At 53.9% G+C, this 24,296-nt stretch overlaps 1 long non-coding RNA gene across 1 annotated transcript; it reads left to right on the forward strand.

Moving 5' to 3' along the window:
* Positions 1–8,266: 8,266 nt before the first annotated feature.
* On the forward strand, positions 8,267–13,259 carry LOC150003966 (uncharacterized). Its single transcript, XR_016512250.1, has 3 exons — positions 8,267–8,330; positions 12,110–12,308; positions 12,997–13,259. It is a non-coding gene; the product is annotated as an uncharacterized LOC150003966 (long non-coding RNA).
* The last annotated feature ends 11,037 nt before the right edge of the window (positions 13,260–24,296 follow it).

The following is a 24,296-nucleotide window of genomic DNA, read 5'->3' on the forward strand; positions in this document are numbered from 1 at the left end:
CTCCTGGTTGGTCCCCCAGCCTCTCCTCCCACCCTGTCTACCGTCCACGCCCCTCAGAGCCAGCAGAGTGGTCCCTGGGACATCGCAGAAGGCCACGGGCCTCTCCTGGCTGCGGCGTCCCAGCGGCCGCCCACTGACTCAGCATGGAGTGCCCAGGCCTGGCGAGGCCCTGAGGCCAGGGCTCCCTGGGCACTTCCCTTTCCAGTGTCCCTGTCATGCCCGACTCTTGGCCACCAAGGCCTGCTCACGGGTCCTTCACACCCAGCAAGTATCATCTCTGGGCCACACCGTGCTCCTGCAAGTGCCCAGAAGAATGTGTGACCCATGGGCTGTCTTCAGAAATGGCGAGTCAGTGAAAGAGGGGAGCAGAGCTGGGGCCCATGTGCCGGGCGGGGTGGGGGTGACAGTCTACCTGTTCCCAGGTGTGAGGCCAGGGCGTCACCCAGTGCTACTCATTCCCATCATTCTTGGTAATTTATTTTCCCCCATGCTGCGGACAGCTCAGAGCCCTCTGCCAAGGCCACACAGGGCCCCCTCTGAACTTAGCATTTACCTGGTGGGTCCCACTCCCCCTGCTGCCCACACCTGTTCCCCATTCTCCCCCAACAACAAGGATCTGCGTCCTTGAGCCTGCCTGATTTATATGCATGTATCCTTGTCCTATAGGTATATGGCTGTTAATTTAATAATCACAGGTGAAGCACTCACTGTGTGCTAAGCCTTGCTCTGAGTACCTTGCAGGTAGGTGCTCATATGGACCTCTCTTTATATTTGGGGAAATAGAGGCACAGAGAGCCAAAAGAACTTGCCCCAGGTCACACAGCTAGCAGGCAGCAGTGAGCAGATTCCAGGGCGGGCCCCTGAGGTCTGTGCACTTCCCAGGTGTTTGTGTGGTTAAAGGGCAGGATGCTGCAGCTCTCTTCCACGTCCCCTCATTCCCATCGAGTCCTAGGCTCTTCTCAGGCTGCCTCTTTCTAGTGCACAGCTGCTGACTGTTGCTCAGTTTCCCCATGTGTGACCTTCAGGCTCTGTCATCTCATCCCCCTCGTGAGGGGCCCTCACATTACCTCCAACGCCCCAGCAGACACAGCCCCTTATAGGCCTATTGGGGTGGTTCCCTAGGGCTCAGGCCTCCCCACTGGCTGTCACAGTAGCTGATGACCTTCCCACGTGGCAGGCAGCCCCGTGCTGCTGGCATGGGCCTGGGTTGGACTGCCATCTCTGGTCACTCACCTGCTGTGTGACCTTGGAGAAGCCACAGAAACTCTCTGGGCACTGGTTTCCATATCTTTAAAACGGGGATGAGGGAGGCGCAGATCACTCAGAACTGCTTGTGGCACAAGGAAGGGCTGTGCAGGAGGCAGGAGGCAAGCTGAGCACATAGTAGGTGCTCACAAAATGCTTTGACCGTGGTGGATGTTCTCACCCAGCCTCTGCACTGGGAGCACGTCCAGGGCAGGGTCTGGACAGAGTTACTCTGGGTCCTGAGTCCTGACCTGGCACGCAGTAGGCGCTTTTGATGTGCGTGGGGATGGGGGTGGTCAGGGGAGCCCACACTGGGGGCAGTGTCTGGGCGGGGGTCTCACCTCTCCCTGCCAGGCGTCACCCATCCAGCTGCTCATATCTCCCTCTCAGCGGAGCTCGGCTCCCAGCCACTTCCTCTACCAGACCTCCGGGGGCAGCTGTAAAAAAATCCCAAAGAGGGGCTGGCGGAGGGGGTTTCAGCGCAGAGGCCAGGCGAGGGTGTTCCCACGCCAACAGAAAGGCCCCTGTGACCAGAGCCAGATGCACAGAAGATCCCAGAGGCTTTGATGACCAGGCGCCTGGAGGCTCCAGACCTGCTCACAGCCGGTTTGTTTGTCATTTATGTATCTCACGGAGGCAGACGGGGCCCATGCCATGCAGGTGGCATGGCGCCAGGTCCCGGGGCTACAGAGACTCATGCCACGTCACTGCCTGGGCACAGAGGCCGCTTCTGCTGAGCCACCTGGCCACTCCAGAGTGCAGAGTGAGGGGCAGAGGTCGGCTCAGCCCCCTGCCGCCCTGCCAGGCCACCGCAGCAGCCCGGGTCAGGCTCTGCCGTGCTTCCTGGGGCCCAGGCAAGAACAGAGGAACCACTGAAGGGAGTCAGGGAGGATGTTCCTCGTGCCCCAGCCAGGGCAGCTGGGTGTGCTCTGCGGGGCTGAGACACTGGGCATCCCCTGGGGACCCCCCCCTGCCTGCCACTCAGTTCCTGAGTCACAGCTGACTCTGACAGGAGCACACCTCTTGTGTCAGCCTTGGGCATGGGTGGGGTCCCCCAGGACTCCCCACTTCTCACCTGGGAAGGTGCAGGGGAAAAGCAAGGGCTTCGGGGTCCGGCGGGCCTGCATTAAACCCCCACTTTGTTATGGGCCAGGTGGGAGGGAAGCCACTTCACCTCTCGGGGGCCTCGGTCTTCCTATCTGTAAGTGGGGGCAATGATAGCACCCACCCCGTAGGGCTGTCATGGGAGACTACGTGGGCTCAGACTCTGGTAGAGACTGAGTAAATGGTCGTTATGACTGCTCTTCCATGCGCGTCATCACAGAGACTCCGCCTGTGTCCTCCACCTGGGTCACCTTGACCCCAACACACAGTCTCCTCTCCTCAGCATGGCTGTGGGCTGGCACACATTCTTCTCTGTCCCTGTCCCCTCCAGTGACACCCCAGGGCTCCCAGCTTTGGGGTCAGGGTTTCTGTTGGCCTCTCTGATGAAACTAATCAGGGTGCCGGCAGGTGAGGAAGGAGCTATGGGGACAGTGACACGGAGACCTCAACGCCATGCTGGTCTGACTCAAGCCCGACAGTCCCTGGCAGCCGGCGGGGCGTCTCTCCTAACGGGGAGACAGGTCCAGCTCACCTAGGACCTCTTGGGTGCAAATGCCCAGGCATCTTGAACTCTTCCACCCAGGGATGCCCTTCTTGCCTGTACCTGCAGGGTCTCTGAGGCTTTTGACTCAGAGAATCTGGGGTGTCTCAATTTCCCAACCAGGGGCCGGGTCCTGCAGGGCTCTGCCAGCCCCGTGGACAATCCCTGAGACAGATAGGTGGCCTTGCTCAGTAATTCAAGGCAGGCATAATGACATGTATCAACCATGAGAGTATCATACAAACGCTCTGTGCTCCACCTCTTTATCCCTCCCTCCCCTCAACCCCGGACAGCTATTGATTTGTTACCACCGTTTGGCTTTTTCCCAAATGTCATATGGTGGGAATCATACAGTACATGGTTTCTTTCACTTAGCAATAGGCATTCACGGTTTCTCCATGTCTTTCCGTGGCTCGATAGCTCGTTCCTTTTCAGGGCTGAATAGTATTCCATGGCCTGCGTGGACCACAGTTCATTTATCTACCCACCTACCAGAGGACCCCTTATTGCTCCCAAGTTTTGGCCGTTATGGGTAAAGGTGCTGTCTACCTCCATGTGCTGGTTTTTGTGCGGATGTAAGTTTTCGGGTCCTTGGAGTGAATGCCAACAGCTACAGCTGCTAGAGTGGGCAAGAGTTCACCCGATTCTGTACGAAACAGCCGACTGTCTGCCAGAGCGGCCGCGCCATCTATCTGGCACCCCCCCCTGCAGGGAGGGAGGTTCCCGTGGCTCCACATCCTCGCCGGCACGGGGCGCGCTCAGGGTTCCGGGTGTTGGCCACCTCCCTAGGTGCGCAGTGGCACCTCATTGTTATCTGAAGTCCTCCCTGTGCTGTAATTCACTACCTCACTGGACGGGCAGGTGCTGACATCATCCCTGTTCACTGAGGGGGGAGCAGGCTCACAGGGTAAGTCATCACCCGAAGCCGCAGGAGGGGCGGGGCTGGGGTTCAGACCTCAGATGGCAGGTGCCCTCGCTTGGGGGTACGCCTTTCTAATCCAGGGCTTCAGAGTACTCAGGGGAGGGGTGGTCCTGGGGGTGCCTGCTGGCTCGTGACACCTGCGCTGGGTTTGGGTTGGCAGCAGGCAGGACAGGTGTGGGGTCCAGGCTGGGAAGTGGCCGGTAGCCCTGCTGTGGAAGGAGCATTACGTTACACTTGTCCTTAGCGACGAGGCTTTCCAAAGCGCACAGGCATGAACGGAACATCAGAGAAGCGGGTTCAAATCCAGCGTGTGTCTGGAGACACCCCAGCAACTGAGCCACGCCCAGGGAGCCAGCCAGGGGCTAGGTTAGGCCAGCAAGCGGACTATTTCTGCCCTTGACCTCCCGGGCCCCTGACCAGCTGGGATGCAGCCCAGCGTTGACTAGGCGGTCTCAAAGTAATTGTGCCGGGACTCACCGGGACGCGTTTGACACGTACAGATTCCCAGGACCGCGGCACAGAGGTTCTGAGTCAGTGTGTCTGGGAAGCGCTGCAGAATTTGCCTTAAAAGAAAGCTTTCCTGGTGCGTGCGTGGGAGGCGTCCTCGGAGCCGGCCCTGAGAGACCGGGCAGAGTGAACAGGCAGGCGTGTGCCGTGGATTCGGGCCGGTCTGGCCTGGCTCCATCCCAGAGGCGCTGCTCACGTGCCGAGCCTCTGACTTCTCACCCGTAAAATGGGCGACAACATGGTCCACCAGGGCTGGTGAGGGTGCCGTGAAGCAGCGGCCTGAGCATATTACTGTCAGCTTGGTGACTGAAAACCTCAGGAACTGATGCTCTCATGGTCCTGGAGGCCAGGACTCAGAACCACGCTGCTGGCTGGCTCATCCTTCCTCCCGACATCACGGGAGAAGCCTTCCTGCCGCTGCCGGCTTTGCGTGGCCCCAGGTGCTCTGTGGCTTTTGGCTGCGTGACTCCAGTGTCTGCCTCTGCCTACACATGGCCTTCTCCTCTTCTCTCCCCGTGCCTGTCATCTGTGTCTCTTATAAGGACACCAATTGGATTTACAGACCACCCAAATAATCCAGGATGACCTGGAGATTTTAAACTTAATTATGTCTGTAAATAAAGACCCTTTTCCCGAAAGTGGTCCCTTTCACAGATTCTGGAGACCAGGACGTGGACATATCTTTCTGACAGTCACCATTCAGCCCACTACACTGACATATGTAAAAAGTCCGAGGACACTGCCTGGGCATAGTCGGGGCTACGCAAATATGACTCTCCTTCTCCCACCCATTCTTGCTTCTCTGTTGGTCAGTCATCCCCACCTGCAAAAGGAACACACGGCCTGACCACTCCTTCCCACCTGCACCGCCAGGACACAGGTGCTGGGAGCGGGGCTCACCAGGGGCAGTGCCGGCCCCGGGGGTGGCTGTCCTGAGAAGAGCCACTTGGATGGCTGAGTCGCCAGCTGTGGCCGGACATAGAGGGTCAGGGCAGTGGCCACAGGTCATTTTGTAGCCTCCCCAGATGCAGGGACAGAGCCTGGCTGGCTCTCAGGGGAACTGGGGCTTCTAGAATCAGCTGCCCAGCATTTCCTGAGGGCACAGAGCAGATCAGCGCCCGCTCTGGGCCTCGGTTCCCCATCCATGGGATGAAGAGGAGGCCTCCGCTCTGCGGCACTGAGGCCAGGTGACTGTATTCCAATGACTTATCTCTGTATACAGACGGCACTGGTTCAGGGGGAAGGGGCCACTGTCAAGGGCCCCCGTAGGAAGTGGGGTACCCAACACCACCCCTGACACCCTCCTCGCCTCATCTCTTACCACACACAGCTTCTCCCTTCTCTCAGCTCAGGCCCGGCTGGGCGACCCGGCCCACACTGCACACCGAGCGCTCGCTCTTCCCACGAAGCCCTTGGCAGGCTCTTTGCTACAGACTCTTCCTCATCCTTCAAGGTTCTGCCCAGGGTTTCTGCCCTCCAGCAACTACTGAATCCCCCAGATGCAATGAGGGAACAAGGAGTTGTCATAAGTATTGTGGGAATAGGGATTCCATTTATACTGCAAATGGGATCTTATTTATAGAATTAACTGCATATGGGAGTTTCAGGTAGGAGAGCTTCACAAATGAGCACTGAATTGGGCCAGGGAACACCGGGAGGAAGGAGTGGGCGCAGGGAGGTGGGGAGCTTCAAGGACAGTCCCTCATCTGTCCACCAGGTTTTGATTTTGACCCTGCAGCCCATTAGGGTCCCTGTGCCCACCCGGTCTCTGAAAGTTTCCACTCTGGGTCCTTATTGTCCCTCCTGAACTGCGGGAGCCCGTGGGATGGGAGCTCCTCCCTCTGTCAGCACCGAGGTGCAGAGAACACCCCACCAGAGACTCTCAGGGATGCCCAGCCTCCGGCACGCACGATTCCCACTGCCTTGGAGAAGGGCGTGTCCTCTGGATACTCCGTGGGGTATAAATGCAGGGTGGGTGGGGAGATTAAGTCTATTACAGAATACCAAGGAAGTTCTGTACTTCAACTTCCTCCCGCACTGCTCATGTTTGGGTCCACATTTCAGTGAATCTGCCAGACACATTGCTAGGACCACTCCCAGCTGCCTGGGCTGACACACTGAATCCAGGGTCTTCTCTAGTTCGTGAGCTCATGTCAATAAATAAGGCCCGGTCCAATATCCTGGTCCTTTCTCCCTGATCCGATACCCTTATGAATCATTTAAGTACACATGACCCAGGTGACCGTTGATATAAATTAGCAGAATTTGCAGGTGATAGATATATCCCCGAGCGCTGCTGGAAATTGCATCCGGCCATAAATCTCGAAGCAGCGAGAGGCGGTGGAGGTGGATCTTGGGAGAACTGCCCCCCTGCCCCCCACCTGTGGCTACCCCAGGACATTACTTACTAGGTTCTACAGACGAAGGAGTGTTTTCCTCTCCACTGGGGAAGGAGGGTTGTTTCAACTTAAAAAAGGAGGCTGGTAGAGGGAGGGAGTTGGAGGTGGTCCTCAGAGGCGCTGGACTATGCCCGTGTTCCTGTCTCCATGTGGAGGGTCCCGTTCTCCAGCTCCTCCTTCCTCGCAAGGCTGTGGGTTCAGTCTGCATTGCAATTCCACGGCCCCAGGGTCTGAAGTTGGGCGTGGTTCAGACCTCTCAACCCTGTGGCCCCAAAAGATGAGGATTCTTTCAGGACCACAGTAGAAGTGTGTGTGTGCACACACACACCTACCTGCTACTGGTTCATGCTTGTTCGAGGTGGAAAAGCATTCCAAACACACGGCATTCTGCTATATTTCCGGGTCTCCCAAGCTCTGGATGGGGACTGTGTGTGTCTGCCACAGGTGGTCTTGTCTATCAACTGTTGGATGTGTGGGACTAAAGCCTGAGATCACTGCCTTCTTAAAGCCACATCCACCCACCGCCCCCAATTCCTGGGGATGACCCACTAACAATGCAGCCTGCATGGCCACACCCCTCCCGGTGTCGGCTGGGGAGGCTCTTCTGCAGAGCACTCCGACACGTGCCCTGTGGCCCAGCAACCCCACTCCTGGGACATTGTCCGAAGGACCATAAAGAGGCACATGGAGGAGGAGGAGGAGAATGAAGAGAAAGGAGGAAGCCGGGGAAGGGAGAATGAGGAAGAGGGGGCGGGGAAGGAAGAGACATGTTTGCCCAGCCTGTGCAGGACTCTTCACAGCAGCTTCATGTGCGAGAACCCCAGGCTCGGAACAACAGAAAAGCCCTCCCGTGGGCCCTCCCCGTTAGCCCAGCGGGGTTCGACCGCAGCGGGGGACACTGGTAAGCAACGGAGAGCAAATGAGAACTGGTCCCAGGCCATGGTCTGCCGGGGTCAGGGAAAGAGAGTCATCCGGCTGGCGGTCGAAGAATGCACTGGTCCTGAAGATCTGAGTCCTGGCTCTGAATTTAGGGTGATCTCTGCTAGTGAATCTGTGTGTCTACACACAGTGTGGGAGGCCTCAAGTGTTCCTGCTCAGGTGCATTTGGGGGGAGTTGCTGAATGGCTCGGTGCTCTGTTTTCCTTTCTGTTAAATGGGGGTACGGTGCTTGTGCCACAGGCGGCGGTGTCCATGCGGCAGCCGGCTGGTGATCGTCCCCACTGCCGGGGCCTGGCGCAGAGAGACAGTGCCTCTCAGGGTCAAGGGCATGGGGTGTTTGCAGTGCATTCAGGCCGGCCTTGCTCTGAGTCCCTGCTCTGGGCCCCAGCTTCCTGTTCTGTAAAATGACAGGTTAGAAACTTCTGCCTCTCACTCGCCCTGACTCGCCTGGCCAACCTCAGCTCCTTCCTCAGAATGAGGGGCGGGGGGCAGCCCACTGGCAGGCAGCCCCTGGCGGGGGTGGCGCTTGGTCCATTTGCCTTGAAGACTCCTGGGGCATCTCAGGCTCTGCGTGGGCAGCCTGGCTGGGGTGGGGGGGGTGCCTGTACCCCTGTCCCCAGCCTGCATGCCTCCCTCAGGCACAATGCTGCCTGTCTTCTCCTTTCAGATCTGGGTAAGATAAACCGTCTGCTTTTTCTTTTCCCTTTTTTTCTAGGAGTTTCAGCAAATTCTGTCCCAGAGAAAGCTGCCAGGTCAGTGGGAACCTGTTGTTTTTCAACAAATTGAGCTCAGTGTGATCTTCCACAGGAAAAACAGCCCAAACTGGTTTCCAAAGCAACTCACCCCAGCCACGGGGTTGCTGGGCAGATGCGGGAGGTTCCCGGGTGCGGGGAGCGTGGCGCTCAGTGCTGGGCACTCTGGGCCAGAGAGAGGAGTCTGTGGGAAACCAAACCCTGCTGCTCATCTGCTGGGGCCTCTGAACAAGCTCCTCAGCCTTCCAGTTTCTTCCCCTGTGAGTGACAGTGACTCACGATAGCCCAGAAAGGGCTTTCCTGAGAATTAGGGCAGAACATTTAGGAAGATCTGGGCCAATGTCAGGCACATAGAAAAACGCTGGCTATTTTAATGCCAACGTATGTGCGTGTGTGTGCACCTGTGTGCATCTAGGGGTATAGGTAAATATATAACTTATATTTCTTTAAAAGTAATATTTGCTTATCAAAGAAACTTTGTAAAGAAGGAATTCAAAGGTTCAGAAAGCTTTACCCCCGGAGATAAGCACTCTTAACCACTTTGAATGACTTTCGGTATTTTTAATACACATACGTTACCTGTATGTTTAGCAACTGAAGTCATGCTACTTTTATTTCTTCGCTCTTTTGTTGAGATTTTGAGCTAAACGTTTGAGTGCCTTCAGTGTCCTGGGACAGCCTAGTCTGAAGGGGCTGCCTGACACCCCCCGTGTGGACCCTCGCGAGAGCAGTCCCTCACCACTGGACACCTAGCTTGTCTCCGGCTCTCCCTGCCCGAGAAGTGCAGGCTCGAGATTGGAACTCAGGTCTGTCTGAGCCCAGAGCCCAGGATAATGGCATTACCCATGATGCCCTCTGGTGGGGCTGAGGCTTCAACCCCTGCCAACCTCTCTGAAGTTTCTCAAACACCAAGTGACATCCGTGATGGCTCCTCCCTCGACCTCCCTCCAGAAACCCTGTAGTTTGGGGGCCCCCACAGCCCACTGAGGAGTTCCATGTCAGCTTTAGGGATGGGGCAGTGCAGGAAGATGCCAAGTAAACATGGGCAAGAAGAAAAATATTTGCGGATAATTTTTTTTTTTTTTTTGGTCCTTCAGGGCTTGGCCCAGAGCCTCAAAAGCACCCGATCAGAAGTTTCTCTTTTTTTGAAAACCAAAATCTGTTTTTATTTTCCTAAGTGGGAGAAACTCAGTGTCCTGTGTTTCTGCATCTATTTGCTCCGCCTTGCAGAAGGCACCGCTGGGGGCGGGGAAGGGCTCCAGGTCTAGGCAGGGATGTGTGCCGGAGGAAGCCCTCTCCCCGCTGGGCCTGGACTGTCCCGAAATCAATCTCCGGGGGCCAGGTGGCTCATACAAGTCAGAATGTCCCGCCTTCCTGGCAGCTGCCTCCTCTGACCTCTGCTGCCCTCGCCTCCGGTCCCTCCTCTCCCAGCTCCCTGAGCATGGCGTTCCCTTTCTTAAAACCCACAGTTCCTTTTTGTCCTCAAGAAATGCCTGAATGCCTTACACCTCCACCCCCATGGCTCCCCGCACTCTGAGCCTGACCCGTGTGAGAACCAGGACGCCTGCGGACTTGGCCTTCTGGCATTTCCTCCAGACCTTGCTCCTCTGTTCTCCTGGCCAGGAAGATGCACCCCTGATCTTATCTTCTTTCCCAGGGCCCTTCACCTGGCTACCTGCGCGTGGTAATCAGGGTGGGTTGTGGGGCAGGCAGGCTGGGTTTCAATCCTGGTTCTGCCACTTTTTTACCTGTGTGGCACTGGGCAAGTGACTCAACCTCTCTGAGCCTCACTTTTCATAAATTGAGATGGGGCCCACAATTAGAGCTACCTCAGGGGGCTGTGGTAAAGGTTAAGGGCGCTATCACCTATGAAGTACGCAGAGCAGCGCCTGGGCACCTTGCAAGTAATCAATAGCGTTAGAATATTCCCAACCTCAGGCATCGCTTCCTCTGGAAGATTATAACTGGTTGGAGAGTTTTTGATAATCTCCTAGTACAAGGCAGAACCTATTTCTACTCTCCTTGAATCTGGACCAGTCCATCACTATTTTGACCAATAGAGTGCAGAAAATATCCCTCAGTTTGGGGCCTTACCATTTAAAGGGGAGAGGGGTCTCCTCCTTGGTCTCTTGCAGCCAACTTCAAAGGCTCTGAGACTATGTGCACAGCCAGACAGGCCCACGTAGCCCAGACTCCAGCCGTCCCTGCCAGGGCGCCATCTCAAAGGGGCCCCAACGGAGGTCATGTGCATCACAGATAAGCCACCAGCTGGCTCTCCCCTGTTCCTCATCCATAAAACTGTGAGAACAATAACATGGTTTTAAGATGCCGAGCCGGGGGTAGTTGGGGGTAGTTATACAACAACAGGTAACTGAAATGCCTCCTCTAGGAAGCCTCCTGGATTTTCCAAGTCTCGGATTCCTGTTCCAGTACAGCCACTCCCAGGTGTACTCTCCTTCTGCTGCCTCTGCGTTTTCCTTCCCTGTTCTGCAGCTTGTCCTGGGATGCACTCAGACGCGGGACTCGGCCCTTGTCTTCACACACACATACACACGCAAACACACAAACACACTTGCATGTCGCAGAGCTGACCATAAAGCCGGAAGGACTTGGAAGGATGCGGATCCACAGTAACACACACAACCCGAAATGGACGAGAATCACGCTCCCCCCTTCCTCTTCCCACACCACCAGCCCCTCTGCCCAGGGGCTTGGCAGCTCTCTTCTCTTTTCTCCCCTGCCCGTGACCCTGAATTCACCTTTATATCTAACACGTCTTGGTTCCTTCTCTCATTCATTTATGCCGTCAAGCTTCCAACATCAGCTGAAGCTGCTGACCACAGCCACTTCCTAGTCAAACGTCTGTGGTGGCTCCTCAGACCAGTGTATCAGAAATGCTCTATGTCTTTAGTTCACCTACTAACACAGCACAGATTACACATGTTTATTATTGTCTCTCTCCCCATCAGACTGTAAAGTTGAGAAGTCCCTGGACTTTGTTATCTTCACAATGAAATCCACAAAGTCTGAAAGACTGCAGACACATCATAGGGCCGGATGGATATTCTTTGCCAGTATGAATACATAAACGAGTTGAAGGGACTATGGTGCCAACTCTTAGTGCCTCTCGGAAAATATATTCTGCTACATAATTAATAATCTGGAACCTAACTGTCATTAGAAATGGTGTGTCCACAGACGGCGTCTGAAAGATCAACCAGAATGGAGAAGATCAGGCTGGGATAAGGAGGGAAGTGAGGGGCAGGGCAGCCATGGTGCCCTCCCACCCAACCCCGGGCCCACGCCGCCGCAGCCGTGCCACCAGACCGCCTTCTTCCTCCTCTCCTGCTGCCTTCCTTGTTCTGGGCTTCTGCATGGCCAGGCCAGAGGTTTGCCTCTGAATGCGTCGGAGTTAATGTTCTCCAGGCAGACCCGTGACCTGCGGCCATTCCACGGGTCTGGAACAGGGAAGTCCTCTCTCATGGCTGGCCACGATGCCCATGCCGTGGTTCCTCCATGGCTTGCCCACCATGAGCTCACTCATGGGGCATTCATGTCACCCACAATATTGGTTAAGACGAGCCCACCGTGGACTTGGGTTAGATTTGTGGTTGGTCAGAGGCACCCAAAGGCAACACTGAACCTGACTTTAATCCCCCGAACCTCATGTACTGGACTGTCGCTTTTGTGTTCCTGCCAGGAGTAACTCGAGAAGAACAGCCAGACAGTCCTGGAACAGAGGGAGAACTGGTCTCAGCCAAGAGGTCCTCACAGCCCAGCGTGGGTCACAGACCCGACGTGAGAGGCTGGAGCAGCATCTAGATCATCCACTTATGTCACCGGCAGGAAAACGGAGGCCAAGAGAGGCCCAAACAAGCTAACCAGGAGAGCTGGCTGAGGTGCACATGCCCATAGGCCGAATGCGAACCCCAGACAAGGCGGACCGGGGCCTGAGCGCCACTGTTAGCCTGAGACGGTCCCGCCTCGGGTCCCGCCCTACTGCACCCTGTCGCGACTTCCAGTGAGTCCGTCAGCTGCGCCGAGCCTTGGTGTTCTCATCTGCAAAATGGAACAAACACACTCTCTCCAGAGTATCTATTGGAAAGACTAAATAAGAGAATGGACTGTGTTCAAAAACAACTGAGCTTCCCCTTGAGGTACTGAGCTAAGGAGTCCCGTGCCCGAGTCTTGGCTGCCCGCTGTTACATTAACCCGGGAGGAAGGACTCAAAGTTTTCCTCCCATTCCAGGCATTTCAGACCCTCTGGACTTCTCTGATCTCTCTACCAGAGCCCAGACCTCCTTTGGCCACGACATACTCTGCTTGGCCATGTTGACAGTCAATGTAGAATGCCCTTTGGGTTTGACAGGCAGGACCCGGAGCTCCTCCCCCATTTTAACTGGAAACTGAAAGCTGTCCCTGAGTGATCAGTTTCGGGCGGGGTGGTCAGCTGAGCCTTTGCTCTCTCTTTTGGGGAGGACCTGGTCTGTTACAAAGGTCATCTTTCTGGCGTTAGTGGTCTTCGGAAATTAAGAGGGTTCATTAATGAGTGACTAAGTGAATTAACTCACACTTTCTCTGTGGCAGGCCTGGTGCTCAGTCATGGAAATCCAGAGACGAGAGGGACATGGCTTAGACAAGCAGATCAACAGGAACAGCTCAAACCTCCTGGGCCGCCACCAGCTGGTGCTGCAGCTCCGGGTGGCCCATCTCCACCGTCTCAGCTATCGCCCTGTTCCAGCAGGACTGTGTCCTCCGCTGGTCCCTTCAGCAGAGGGGTGGCATGACGTCTGCGTCGCTGGGTCCCTGGTATCAACGCCTCTGTCCTTTGCAACTGCATCAAGTGTCCCTCCGTTGGTACCGTTCCCAGTCCCCTCTGGTTATATTTTCTATTTCCTCCAGGGGTCCTGGTTGATGCGCATGTGGGGATGTCACCTCGATCATCCGCTTCTCATTGAGTCACCACGGGCCCACGCCCCCTCTGTGTTAGCCCCCGGACACATGAAGTCCCCTCGGCTCGGGCTCCTCCTGCCCTCACAGAGCATGCAGGCCCGTTGCGAGGCAGCGAATTAAATGGAAGAACACGGCTCAGTGTGAAAAGCATCAGGACAGCATAAGGACGAGGTTGCAGAGGAGGGGCGTCTCGAGCAGAGGAGGGAAAGTGGGTCCTGGCGTGACTCAGGGAAGCGTGAGGATGACGCAGCTGTGGGCCTCAGACAAGAGGAACGGGACGGGGTAGGAATGGAGCTGCAGGGGGGCTGCGAGCCACAGGGGAAGCACACACACTTCACTGAGCCTGGAGAGAAAGGTGTTGGGGGAACGGGGGCAGAGTGGACTGGGAGGCTGGCAGTGGCCACGCCCCTGAGGCCCTTGGATAGCTAAGGACCTTATTTATTTACAGTCGGGGGACAGGAGGATGCTGGCAGGGTTTTATGTGAGATAATGAGAATGAGATTCATGAACTAGAAGGATCAGACAGCTGTGGAAAGGCAAGATTGTGGTGGTTGGGAGGGACTTAGGGTGGTGAGCCTCCAGGCAAACAGAGGCAAGCAAGGATTGCTGGAAGCCTGGGCCGAGGTGGTGACAGTGGATGTGCAGAGGAGGGGACTGCCATGAGTAATGTTGCAGGGGGTCAGAGTCCACCAACTTCAGAGACTGTGAGGGACCGTGGCCATGGGGAAGGGGAAGGACTCTTCACTGATGCTCCATCCTTCCTTCTGGCTCAACCAGTTTGGTGAGGCATGATGTCATGAACAGAGATCAGCAAGACTGAGTGAGGGTCAGCTTTGGTGGGGAAAAGAAGCATTGAGAACTTTGCATTGCGTGTAACGCGTGGGAAGCTCTGAGGCCGTCTGAATGGAAACACCAAGTGGGCAGCTGGCGATGCTGGGGGAGGCGTCTGTTCTGCAGGTGGACTTGAACGTGGAGACGAGGCGGAAAGGGGCTTGCTTTTCTGCAGCCACGCTCTCTACCTGAGAAAGAAGCTCATACCACTGTCCTCCCTCGGCAGGGTCGTCTCCCTGTCCTGACATCAGAGCCGTGCCTGGTCCTGCGTCTCCCTTGCCAGTCCTCCTCCGGCACCCCTACATCTGGTCTTCCCTGAAATACTGTAAAATCCCACAGACCCGGCTTGCTCATTTCCGTTCTAGAGGTTTGTGACGAATAGTAACTGAAGCTGTAGCATATGAAAAAGAAGGCAGAATGTGGTTGTAAAACCCTTAGAATCTTTCCAGAACTTTAAGACCAAAGTCCCATTGTCTGGGGGGCAGGGGTGGGGTGGGAGGAGGGGGAGAGGGAGGAAGTGGGATCTCAGGGCCTGGCCCCGGGGACCACTGGAAAGGAATGATTTCCAAGGGGGCTTTGCACTGTGCGGGCCAGCCAAGGACTGGGGCCAGCAACATCACTCCTGCAGCCAAAGAGGGCTGTGGAGCCAAGTGCATGGAGGAAATCCTTTAAAATTTTTATTTACAAAATCCCCAAGCATCTGGGTGTTTTGTTTGGACATAACTGAGTTGGTTTTGAACATTTTAAGGGTCTCTTCATTGCCTCACCTGTGAGCTCATACATTCCAGTGCTCTTAAGTACCAACAGTAAGCCCAGATGCACGCCTTCTCCTGGGAAGACCAGCTCACATGTCCAATGCGTGTCACAGACACCCCAGGACATGTCCAAATGGAGCTCCCGGTGGGACCGCCAACACGCCACTCCCACAGTCTTCCCATGGCAAGAAAGACACTGCGAGCCACGCACTTGCAATGCCAGAAAAATGGGGCTGTTCTTCCTCTCCTCCTCCAACGTCCTAACAAGTCCTCTTGACTTCCTCTCTCACAGACCTTGACTAGTGGTTCCTGTCCCGCCCCAGTGCTACTTTTCGGATCCATGCTTCCTCCCTGGAGGGCAGCAGCGAACTTCCTCTGATCCATCATCAGAGGGAGGGAGTGAAGTGGAATCAGGCCTTGGAAGTGTGCTAAGACCTGGGACAAAGGATATGAACCTCTTCTGAAGTTTATTTTGACCCACGTTACACGTGCACGTGTGGGATTTATATGCCTGTTAATTTTAAATAAGTCCATGTGAACGTGTGTGTGTGTGTGCACAGCCTGATGTGCCGATTCTTCCATTTCCATTGAACTGAGTCCCAAAAGTAGTGGAATGGCTGGATTGAAAAATACACACTGTTAAGTCTTTAATAGGTGCTGCCTTGTTCTTTGTAACTCTGCTATGGCAACTTGCATTCCCACCAGCAATGTGGACCAACATTCTTTTTCCAGCAGTTCCACCGGCCACAGGTGTTACCGATCTTTTTAGATCTGCCTGTCCAGTGGCCACAAGGTGGTGGCTCACACCACCCTCGGTTTTATTTTCCTAAGGTCTTGTGAATTTATGTATCTTTTCATACGCTCATGGTTCATTAGGATTACTTTTATTTTATACTCTTGCTCATATTGTATTAGGTGGTTTGTGTTTTCCTCGTGAATTCACAGCAGAGATCTCTGTATATTACAGCTCTCCAGCCTCCACGGAGCACCTGTATGATCTGCTGCAGTCAGGTTTTGTGAATTGGATGAAATGAACACTCTAAAGCGTTCTGCATTGGCTAACCCAGAGAAAAGTGCCCCATGCCTCAAACCTCTATTTCTGTCCCGTCTCTCTACTGTGCTTGCTCTATTTTCCCTCACTCTCCCAGGAAGTAGCTGGAAGAAAATGGGACATTGATAAGCACATTCTATATGCCTGAGAATGCGCTGCATAATTTGTATGTTACCTTACTTCCTTAAATGAGATAACAAAATTTTTATCTCCACTTTACAGATAAGGAAACAGAGGGTCAAAGGGGTGAATTTTTGTCCAAGGTCATAGACATGGCAGAGGCAAGATTTGAACCTATGTCTGTCTGGTTCTAAAACCTGTTCTTTCGGGGACTTCCAGCCAAGATGGAGGCTTAGACAGATACACTACATCTCCCTCAGCAACTAAGAAGAAATACAACTACCTCAAAACTAGAGACAACCAGAAATTCCAGAAAATCGAGCTATATGGAAATCCAACAAACAAAGATGTAAAGAAGAAATACTCATCCAGATAGGTAGGAGGGGTGCAGCTGGAGCAGAGAGGACGTGGTGTGGTGGTGGCAGCAGCGGCAGTGGCAGGCTGGCAGAAAGTGCAGTCACACATTTTAAAAATCTGGGAGGGACAGCTGGGGAGTGCTTCCAGAGCCAGACCAGACCACACAGCTCACTGTCCCAGCGCTGGGGAAAATCAAGCCTCATTGCTTTTGACTGTGCAAACCAGTGGGGGTTGGGGTGGAGGAAGGAACTGCCAGTCTCTCAGCAGAGTCTGCTTGTTTAAAGGGCCCCCGCAGTCCTAGAACATCCGCAGACCCACCCACCCTGGGAACAATGGCCAGGGCAACAGCTAGAGAGGCGCCAGTCCGGTGCGGAAGTGGGAGAAGTGCCTGGAAAAGGGGTGAGTGCTGGGAAAGTGGCATTTTTTCCTTAGACCTCTCCCCTCCAACCGTGCCACAATGTGTTGAAACGGGTCACCCTATACTGACAAATACCTAAGGCTCCGCTCCTTACAAGTAACAGGTATGACAGCTCTACCTAAGACACAGAGGCAAACAATCACAGAAACTTGCCAAGATGAGGAGACAGAGAAGTATGGCCCAAATATGGAATGGATCAAGGTTCCAGTGGGAGAACTAAGCAATGAGGAAATAGCCAACCTAACAGACATAGAGTTCAAAACACTGGTGATAAAGATGCTCACAGGCTTGACAGATAAGCTTAAGTATGGCAGCTGCATAAGGGAAGAAGTGAAGGCTATGCTAAGTGAAATGAAGGAAAATCCACACCAAAACAATGGTGAATGGAAGGAAACTGGGGTTCATATCAATGATTTGGAACATAAGGAAGAAAAAAACAGTTAACCAGTACAGAATGAGGAAATAAGAATTGAAAAAAATGAGAGGCTTAGGAACCTCTGGGACAACTTTAAACATGCCAACATCTGAATCATAGGGGTGCCAGAAGGAGAAGAGAAAGAGCAAGAAATTGAAAGCTTATGTGAGAAAATAATGAAGAATAACTCCCCAAATTTGGTGAAGGAAATAGACATACAAGTTCAGGAAGCACAGAGAGTCCTAAACAAGCTAGACCCAAAGAGGACCACACCAAGACACATCATCATTAAAATGCCAAAGATTCAAGATAAAGAGAGAATCTTAAAAGCAGCAAGAGAAATGCAGAGAGTTACCTACAAAGGGGTGCCTATAAGACTGTCAGCTGATTTCTCAAAAGAAACTTTGCAGGCAAAAGGGACTGGCAAAAAGTATTTAAGGTAATGAAAAGCAAGGACCTACAACCAATATTACTCTATCCGGCAAAGGTATCATTTAGAATGGAAGGGCAAATGAAGTGCTCCCCAGACAAGGTAAAGCTAAAGGAGCTCATCATCACCAAGCCATTATTATATGAAATGTCAAAGGGACTTACTTAAGAAAAAGAAGATCAAAACTATGAACACTAAAATGACAATAAACTGACAACTATCAACAACTGAATCTAAAAAATAAAAACAAAATCCAACTAAGCGAATCAGAATAGGAACAGAATCATCGGTGTGGGGATCATTTGGAGGGTTATCAGCTGGGAGGCAGGAGGAGGAGAAATGGGGAAATGGTGCCGGGATTAAGAAGCATAATCGGTTGGTACAAATAGACAGGGGGAAGTTAAGAATAATATAGGAAAGGGTGAAGCTAAATAACTTATATGCATGACCCATGGACATGAACTAAGGGGGTGGGATTGCTGGGAGAAGTGGGGTACTGGGCAGAGGGGAGCAAAGGGGAAAAATTGGGACAACCGGAACAGCATAATCAATATACTTAAAAAAAATAAAATAAAACCTATTCTTTCATGTGCTCTCCACTGGCTCCTGCGGGGTGTGTGGCAGGCTCCATCACACCCTCTCCTAGACTCAGAGGGTGCCATGCCTTGACTTTGTCACATACAAGGTAGGTTGGAAATCTAGAACTGTTTCAACTCTGGGGTCCACCCACCTTTTTTCCTGGAGTTGGGAGCCCTGGTGTTGGATGGCAGGGGTGTTACTAGATGAACCTCCTTTTTTCAGTAGATCGTCCCCCTGGGTGCTCAGGTGGGTGGGAGAGAAAGGGGAGACATGTGTAAAGGGATGGAGCCTGAAATTCCCCGGACAAAAATAACCTCACTTTCCCCCACCTCCACTTCCACCCCCCCATCCAAGGAGAGAAGCAGCAAAGTATCTGAAACCCTGAATGACTAGAAGCAAAAGACAAGATTTCTGGTTGCCCCAATATTTACATAAGAATGTTCTTACATTTTCCTTTCCTGTCCTTAGCCTATGAGCTGGCATGCAGACGTGGACACCCACCCACACACGCACAAGGATGTGTGCCCAGATACACATGTCTCACACATGCAGGCCCCATGTGCATGGGCAGCCCGCCCCGCACACCACAGACCACAGCTACAGCCATGCCCCTGGAATGTGTCTAATCTCCTCCCCAGACCACTGTCTGTTCTTCAGAGAAGGAGCCTGCAGCGGGGCATCTCCAGAGGCAGGCCCTGAGCTCAGAGCTGGGGAGCAAGGGGTTTGTCTGGGAGATGGATTGGAAATACCGCTGAAGGAATGGGCACAGGAGGCGGGGACACTGTTGACCCACAGTGGTGACCTCTGCCACTGGAAGCCGTGGGAGAGAGTGTAGAACACGTCTCAGAGTTATCCCACCCGCGGGGGCGGGACGCTGGGATATGTATCAGTCAGGTCCCTTTCTGTGGTGGCTGAGGACTGGCGTAGGCAGAGAAGCTCAGACTTTGTCATTAGCTTGTCCGACGGGCAGGTGTACGACACAGGTCCAGGGATTTGCCTGTTGCATCAACCACGAAAGGCTTCGATGCCCACTCTGTTACTTCCTTGTTTGACACCTCAGATAATTCCTTCCTTCTCTCTGAGCCTCAGCTCCCCTCATCCCTAAGATGGGAGCGCACACCCCCTTCCCCCCGAGAGTGGAGTGGAGAGGAACGACTGATGCAGACGGTAGCGGCAGCATTGGCCCCTTGCTAGGTTGACGCTCAAAAGAGCTTTCGTTCCAGACTCACCGCCTGCACTCTCTTTGCCCCTTTCCAGCCTCTGCTTGTTGGAAGGCCCCGGGCTCCATGCCCAGCCTCTGGCTCCTCTGGGATGCAGCCAAGGTGACCTCAGGGAACTGGGAAGCTCTGAGTATCACCTGGAGCAAGACTTGGGGCCTTCATCCTCCTGTGTCCTCTCTGCCTCCTCCAAAACAGACCTGGACGCTGACACTGTCACCTTGCCTGCTATCACCCTGGCCTGGCCCCTTGTTGTTTTTGCTGGAATCAAGGCAATAGCTTCCTGACTCTTCTCTCCTTGGTTCCTGTTCCCCTGACTGCCTTTTCTTCACAACAAGGCCAGAGGGATCCTTTCGTGATATGAGTCAGATCATGCTGTCTACACGGTCTTCTAAAGCTGTCCCCTCTCGTCTAACGGAAAAGCCGGTTTACATCGGCTCACAAGAGTGACTGGACCCCTTAACCCAAATCTCAGATCTTAGCTCCTCCCTTCTCTGTCCTGTTTACCCTTCCACAGCTACTCCTACCCTCTCCTGCTCCTCCAAGTCCCCAAGCATCCTCCGACCTTGGGGACTTTGCCTGCGCTGTTCCGTCTGCCGGGATGTTCTCTCCCAGAGATCCACGTGGCTCGCTCCTTCACCGCCTCCAAGACTTCGCTCCAATATCACTGCCCGGTGCGGTGTACCTTACACATCCTATTTCAGATGGCAAAGCTGTCCCATCTCCCGTCCTCTCCCTTCCCTGGTTTGTTAGTCTTCACAGCACCTACCACCGTTTACTAACTGCAAAATGTTTGTGTGTACGTTATTCACAACTCTTTCACCCCATGAGGTCACCTCTTTTTTGCCTGTTCTAATCATTGATGAGTTCTAGAGCAATGCCTGGCGATAGCACGTGTTCCATCATCTGCTGAATGAATGAATGGATGGATGAATGGATGAGTGAATGAACGGTGTGGTTAAGAGCCCGCCTTCAGGAGTCACATGCATCACTGTAATCCTATTTCTACAGCTAATTACCTGTGATCCCGTAAGCATTACTTTACACATTTAACTCTTAGTCTCCTGACCTGTAAAACGGGGGACGAGGCAGTGGCTCCCTCCTGCGGCTGTTTTGGGGGGCAGGTGAGGTAAGATATATTAGCCACACAGACAGTGCCTAGTGTGGGACAAGCTCTCAAGAAATTACAGATATTTTACAGTTTCTTTCATCTCATTTTTTGGTGGCTTCACAGATACTTTAGTCAAAAATTAAGAGCTCATGGCATAGAGTATGTGTAAGAAAGCAAACAAATGAAACAAGAAAAGAGGATGCGAAGTGTATGTTAAGCATTAGCAGATTATGTAAATCGAGGCACACCCACAGTCAGGGGCAAAAGGCCAGAAAGAAAAAATGTATAACTCTTTACCACAGTTATTTCTGGAATTTCTGGTAGGATTATGAGTAGCTTTTTATCTTTTATTTATATAATTTTTACATTTTTGAAAGTTTCCATAGCAAATTCGTGTGACTTTTACAACTAAAAAAGCAACGAGCCTCTCACAAGAAAGACTAGGGGCCTCCGGGAAATGCGGCCCTTTGCTCAAGTGGATTCTTTTCACCTCCGAGCCCTCGTCCCTGTCCCAGTCAAGAGAGTTTCCTGATCATGTTTTAACTCGTGTGCATCAGGGGGGTTCACACTTTTATTTGCAAACCTGCACCTGTTCTTCTCCAAAGCACACATGCCTACCACATGTCAATGAACAGCTTCTACATACTGAAGCCAAGTCTTCCTCTTCAGCAACCTCCTTGAAATTGCCTGTAACACCATCGGGGATTACAAAGCAGAGCGACCAAAGAGAACATGCAACATGTGATCCAAATCAAATGACCCACCGCTCCTTCCTTTCCAGGTTTCAGCCAGAAGAATGGCTGGTTGCGTCCAGGGAGCTGGGCTGTAGCCCGGCCCTGCCTCTCATACCCCGGGCCCAGCCTGCACGGCCACCCAGTCTCTGAGATCCCAATATGCAAAGGCCAGATCCTGGAAGAGAGCATTTACATCCAATGGGTGTCCTTAGGGGACCATGGGGAGACAGGATTCAGACATCCAGTCCCCATCCATGCCTTGGCTCTGGGTGACAGGTCCCCACAGGGAGTGCTAGCAAGTAGGACCAAAAGAAAGAGACGGTAGAGCAGACATGGCCGCTAGGGCCTCTGGGATTTTGACTACACTCCGGGACCTCAAGGCACGAGGGGAGCCGTTAGCCAGGGAGATCTTTGAACACAGAGCACAGAAACAGCAGATGAGCTGTGCTCTGGGTGGAGGAGCACACAAGGGGGAGCCAGGGCGATAAAGGGTTTCCGTGGTCCCTCCAAGCTGGTGGGAAAGGACGGGGTCCTCGGAGGCACACCCTGAAGGCAGGGCTGAGCCGGTGGGAGCGTGAGGCCCCTGGTCGTCAACGGCAGGCCTGCAGGCTTTTGGAATGAGTCAGGGGCCAGCTGCTGACAGTGGTATTTTCCACCCGGCCATATGGGCTGCTTCTGAGCTGCAGAGGAAGCCTTGTGGCCAAAGGCAGCCCGAGAAATCTCAGAGCATATATATATTCCTCTCTGTCCCACAGCCCACCCAGCCTCCAGCTCTAGCATATGTGATCACTACACATCGCCTCCGGCCTCAGCACCCGGTGCTCACATGTACACACGTGCGTGCGCACACACACACGCAACTTCCACCCCTGACTTATTAATACACTCCTTCCTCACACACATAAAGAAACAGGGTTTGCTCACTCACGCGTGCTGGGCTAGTATGAAAGGAAGAAGTCACACAATGCATGACCCAGGGGGCCTGCCCTGGACGTTGCACGATCAGTATGGCAGGGAGGGGCAGGGTATGAACCTGCCTGAACCTGGGCTAAGGAATCCCTATAACTGCAAAGCCTCTGAACTGTACTGACGGAATGGACAGGGTGGCTAGAGAGGGTGGGCAGCTCTTGGTGAGGAAAGTGCCACAGTGAGCCATTTGGATTAAGAAAAACAAACCTGTCTCCTCTACCCGACTCAGAACATAAACACAGCCTGGCTATAGATAAAGAGGACTTACTTGATGATGGAATAGGAATTCCAAACTTTCTTCAGATGGGCAGGGGGAGAGAGAGGCCAGAGTCTAGAGAAGGCAGAAGAGGAGAATAAGGGAGAAATTCTCGCTAGAAGAGCATGTGGGAGACTGGGCCTGAGGAGGGGATAGAAGAGGGTCATTGCCCAGCGGTAGGATGGTCAGGATATCGAAAGGCCTAACGTGCTATATTGAGTGGCTTCCTGGTCTCCGGAGGGCCGTGTTTCTTACCCACCCTTCCGTATGAGCCCACCGCACAAGCACTGGGGCCGGGGAAAGGAAGAGCAAGGGTGGATGCCAAGGATGCGCAAGGCCCCTGGGGGAGAAGGCACCGGCGGCAGGGGCCATGCTCTGGAGGGGAGAGGGCATGAGAAGGTGTGCATGTGGGGAACCTCCATGTTACACACGTGGGGTCGCTGTTGGGGCGTCACTGGTGTCCAGGCGTCGGGGATGAATGCCACAAGGTCATTGTCATGGAATTGGTTTTCTTGCTAAAGGGAAACTTCCCAGGCTGGGCTGGCACAAGAGCCCTGTCCCGCCATCACTTCACAGAGAGGCACGGGGCCATGGCAGCATGGGCCTTCCCAGGGGCAGGGGGCACTGCGTCTCCCAGCGGGGGGCTGCGCAGGCTGCCGAGGGCCAGCGGGTCTGCATTTGGGTGCCCGATGTTTACAGCCCCCGTCTGGGAAACCGGCTGCTGGGGCTCAGAGACCTTGAGGACCACAGGAAGTTGTGGTCCCAGCTGCTGCGGCGGAGGACCCAGTCTAGGGGGCAGCTCAGCCTGGGTGCCGCCCCTCTGGCCAGGAGGAGAGGGCTCCCGGCCGTGGCGCTCACATCCAGGCCACCGAGAGTGGGCTCCCTTGGCCACGTGCTGACATCTCGTTGCTCCCCAGAGGTCACGGAGAGAGCAGTGGGCTTCCTGGGACAGGACAGGAGCCCGAGCCACTTATTCTCATGAAAGGAACAGGCAACCACAAGAGAAAAGAGTGCATGAGGTCATCTGCACAGGCCGTGAGCAACAGAAATTGGCAAGTCACATTTCTAGTCCTTGAACTGCTCCCTCACCCGCTAGAGAAGCAGACAGGCAAGTGACTGATGACAAGTCAGCACTGTCAACGGTGAAGTGGTAGCAGTGACACCCTGAGGGAGAGCAGAGAAGAAGGTTCCCAGCCACCCAGAGGGGACACAACAGGCTTCACAGGAAGGAAGACAGGGACAGGAAGAAGGAGGAGGTGAGAAGGGAGAAGAGGGGAGAGTGTTCCGGGCAGAGGCTGGGAGGCATGACATTTCCTGACCCTGGAGCCAGGGGTGACCCCAATAAGAAGCATTTCTGCACCACTGCTCTTCTTGACCTCCCCAAGCGCACTGCCTGCCACAGGAGGAACGGAGGTCTCGGCCAGCAAGTGCCAGCTTTGGCCATCCAGCAGCCAGTGTTCCCACGATGTCCTCCCATTTCCCCAGCTGGGCTGAGGAGCAGGTGACCAGGCTGGGAGACGTTCTGCGTTTTTAAAACTTGGCTAATGAATTGAGGAGGCAAGCATCGCTTCCACAAACATGCGCACAGTCAGAGCGATAGGGTTCTGTGGTCATCAGACGAGAACTCGGATGAGCGGGCACAGACGAGCCGCCGTGTCTGGCCCAGGAAGTCACGTCCCACACAAGAGCGC

This window comes from Furipterus horrens, unplaced genomic scaffold (genome assembly GCF_987537825.1).
Source record: "Furipterus horrens unplaced genomic scaffold, mFurHor1.1.pri manual_scaffold_7, whole genome shotgun sequence".
NCBI classification, from domain to species: domain Eukaryota; kingdom Metazoa; phylum Chordata; class Mammalia; order Chiroptera; family Furipteridae; genus Furipterus; species Furipterus horrens.